Raw genomic sequence first — 4,397 nt, 5'->3', positions numbered from 1 at the left:
TAGCCAAGGCTTCTACCTTGTTGTAACGCTCATACGCGGATTCGGAATAAAACTCCTTTTGCTCTCTTTTACGATTTCTTATTTCTTTTCGTCTTTAATTGCGTGTTATGATTACTTGGCGTGTGGTTTAACAGATATCCAGGACCTCTGGGAAATTAGGGTTTTCCTAACTTTCCTAATTTAAACAGAAATCGACACTGCGAATTTCGGTTCCCACAGTTTGGCGCTAGAAGGAGGGGGTAGAGATCAATCTAACCCGCAAAACCCACTCAACGATCAGGAACGATATGTAAGACTCAACGTGCGCGAACGTCATCTCGTTCAAGGGGGGAGCAACGGTCGATCGAGCCGAACCTCGAAACGATCTCCTTGTTATCGAACTGACGATCCGAGATATCGACGTCGCTAGGGTGCTAATCGACACCGGAAGTTCGGCCGATATCATCTTCAAAGATACTCTCGAGAAAATGGGGATCGATCAATCTGAAATCGTGAAATACCCTAGCCCACTACTGGGACTTTCGGGAGAAACGACCATGGCCTACGGGTCGATTAATCGCACAGTCAAAGCCGAAACCGTGAAAAGAGTCACAGAGTTTCTAGTCGTTAACCGTCCCGCATCTTACAATGTTATCATGGGAACACCATGGTTGAACACCATGCGTGCCATCCCATCAACGTACGATTTTTGCCTCATGTTTCCAACCCCTAAAGGAGTCGAGGCATTATGGGGAAACCCAAGAGTATCACAGGTGTGTTACGCCGCAGAACAAAAACGAAAAAGACCAGACCTCGAGACTACTCCTAGAAAAACGGAGAAAAAGGTCTCCAACCAGGATTCGCAGAGTCAAGATTCGGCTGAACTCTTCTGGCAGTCTCGTAACATCACGGCCCTAGAGGAAAAACGTGAACCAACTTGCGAACCTGTGGTCACACTCTGTCTCGACGAAGCATCTTCGGAACAATGCGTCGAGATCGGAGCCAATCTCCGCGAGCCTTTGAGGACAGAGCTCATAACCTGTTAAAAAAAGAACCTCAATACTTTCGCATGGGCCGCGGAAGATATGCCAGGGATCGACATTCACATAACGTGTCACGAATTAAATTTCGATCCGACCTTCACACCTGTCAAACAAAAAAGGCGGAAGCTAGGACCTGAACGGGCTTCTGCGGTCAACGACGAGGTCGAAAAATTGCTTAAAGTCGGGTCAATAACGGAAGTGAGGTATCCAGACTGGCTCGCTAACCCTGTGGTAGACAAAAAGAAAAACGGAAAATGGCTAGTTCGCGTGGATTTTACCGACTTAAACAAGGCCTGTCCAAAAGATAGTTTCCCTCTGCCACATATCAATCGATTAGTAGAAGCAACGGCGGGAAATGAACTCTGTCTTTCATGAACGTTTTCTCAGGTTACAACCAAATTATGATGATCCCTGACGATCGCGAGAAGACTGCGTTCATTACCGATCGCAGAACCTATTGCTATTGGGTAATGCCCTTCGGCCTTAAAAATGCTGGCGCAACTTACCAACGACTCGTGAACCGTATGTTCTCTAAACAACTCGGTAAAACGATGGAGGCTTATATCGACGACATGCTCGTCAAATCCCTCCAAGCAAAGGATCACGTATCTCATCTCGAGAAATGTTTCGCGCAGTTAAATTCCCATAACGTGAAGCTCAACCCGACAAAATCCAGGTTTGCCGTGGCATCAGGAGAATTCCTCGGCTACCTAGTCACATTTCGCGGCATCGAAGCTAATCCAAAACAGATCAACGCACTGATCGTGATGGCTTCACCGAAGAATAAGTGGGAAGTCCAAAGGCTGACCGGTAGAGTCGCGACACTTAACCGGTTTATTTCACGATCAACGGACAAGTGCCTGCCCTTCTACGATGTCTTACGGGGAAATACAAAATTCGAATGGTCGGAAGAATACGAAAACGCTTTCCAACAGCTGAAGCGGTATTTAGCTTCCCCTCCAATCCTCGAAAAACCCATGGAGGGGGAACCTTTGTTCTTGTACATCGCTGTATCGACAACAACTATGAGCGGCGTGCTGATCAGGGAAGAACACGGCGAACAGAAACCTATTTTCACTTGGCTCCTCCACGTCGACGGATCCTCGTCCAACCAAGGATCAGGTATCGGAATTCGCCTCACATCTCCGACGAGAGAGATCTTAGAGCAGTCATTCAGGCTGGAATTCCACGCCTCAAACAACGAGGCCGAATACGAAGCACTCATCGTAGGGCTGCGTTTGGCTCACGTCAGACTACATTATCAACGGACACCTGCCCACCGAGAAATGGGCAACCCACAAAGTCCAAACACAGGCCGCGCGCTACGTAACAGTGGACAGCAAAATTTACAAATGGAGATTCTCCGGACCACTTATGACGTGCATGGAAGGGGAAAAAGCAAGAAAAGTGATGGAAGAAGTACATTCTGGGTCCTGCGGCAATTATTCCGGCGGAAGATCGCTGCCAGTGAAGATCAAACGCCATGGATACTACTGGCCAACGATGATCGGAGATTGCGAGAAGTTCGCACGAAAATGCGAAAAATGCGAGAGGCATGCTCCAACCATCCGACAACCAGCCGAAGTTTTATCCTCCATCCCATCGCCCTATCCTCTTATGCGTTGGGCCATGGATATCGTCGGTCCCCTTCATAATTCAAAGCAAAAGCGTTTCCTTTTAGTCCTCACCGATTTCTTTTCAAAATGGGTAAAGGCAGATTCGTACGCAAGTATAAAAGTTGTCCAAGTCGAAAGTTTCGTATGGAGAAACATCATCTGTAGGCATGGAGTTCCTTACGAAATCGTAACCGATAACGGATCTCAGTTTATCTCCACCCGGTTCGAGGCGTTCTGCGAAAAATGGAAGATACGACTTAACAAGTCAACGCCCAGGTATCCGCAGTGTAACGGACAAGATGAAACGATTAATAAAACCATTCTCGACGGACATAAGAAGCGCTTAGAGGCCAGAAAAGGCAGGTGGGCCGACGAACTAGAGGGAGTCCTCTGGTCCCACCGTACCACCCCGAGGCGAGCAACAGGAGAAATCCCTTTCGCTCTGGTGTATGGAACGGAATGCATGATTCCCGTAGAAGTAGAGTTCCCCTGTGTTCGAAGAAGATTACTTCCCGAACACGAGGAGCTCAACAACGCAATGCTCCTCGACGATCTCGATCTCATTAACGAGCGCCGAGATCGAGTGCTCATCCGAATCCAAAATTACCAACACGCAGCCGCAAAGTACTACAATTCCAACGTACGGAATCGCAGATTTAATCCGGAAGATCTGGTCGAAATGCGGGAAAAGTCGGAGCAAACTGGGAAGAACCCTATTAAATCGAAAAAGTCGTCCGACCGGGCTCCTACGAAATAGCCAACTTGCAAGGTGTAAAAATTCTAAGGACCTGGAACGCGATGCATCTGAAAAAATATTATCATTAAACAAACCAACTCACAATGATCGAACTACGAGACGACTTGATCTCTATAAGGAGTACGTAGGCAGTTTGTCGAAAGGCAAATTCAGCTGTCCCCCTCTCCTCATTAAAAGGGGAGGGAGTGGATACGTATACTCGTATACTCTAAAACTCGGAAACATCCGACCAAGCCTTCGATGTTTCCGACATATCTTAACAAAGAAAATTATCTTTTATCCGTAAAAAATTTTCGATATTCGAAAATAAATCAGCCGTTAGGAGAAGCAGCCTTTGGCATCGCGAGATGTCGCGAGAGATGCCTCGAGGGTTACTTCTTCCGAACGACGTAGACGGACACTCCGTCAAAAAATGACAAACATTTTAACACATATCTTGCGCAAAAAACTCTAAACGACGGCATCTGCCACCAAGTTCGGTGCTGATCACATCGAACTCTTGAACGTCTTAAACAGACATAGCCATCTCACGAAGATGACTCTCGTACATCCGACACAAGGATAATAGCGCTATAAAAGAAACCCAAAATTTTGGTCCATAACTTCCGGTTGGCTTAAAAATTGTCTCCGGAGAGATGCTCGATTCATATCTAACAAGTCATATAAGTCGAGAACCTATCACAGACTTTAAATCGGTACGAATCAGGTTAAAATCACGACTGATAAATCGATACCCGGCTAGTCACCGCATAGAATCTTGCCCTAAACCCAGCGCACTGGTCTCTAACATCTCAAGGCATGATATCCAAAAGATACGAGATCCTAAAACCATGCCTCTATGTTTTCATTCGACATCTTCAGATATCCCGCGAAGGGGATATCTCGCGGAAAAACTCTCGAAACAGATCTCGAACGAAACATTTCACATCGAAGAAGGATATGAGACGACAACTCATCACCCTTCTTCCAAACCATACATAAGCTTATGAAAAATGCAACTCG

The sequence above is a fragment of the Brassica oleracea genome, chromosome C1, assembly GCF_000695525.1.
Source record: "Brassica oleracea var. oleracea cultivar TO1000 chromosome C1, BOL, whole genome shotgun sequence".
Lineage (NCBI taxonomy): Eukaryota > Viridiplantae > Streptophyta > Magnoliopsida > Brassicales > Brassicaceae > Brassica > Brassica oleracea.
This window is presented reverse-complemented; position numbering follows the sequence as displayed.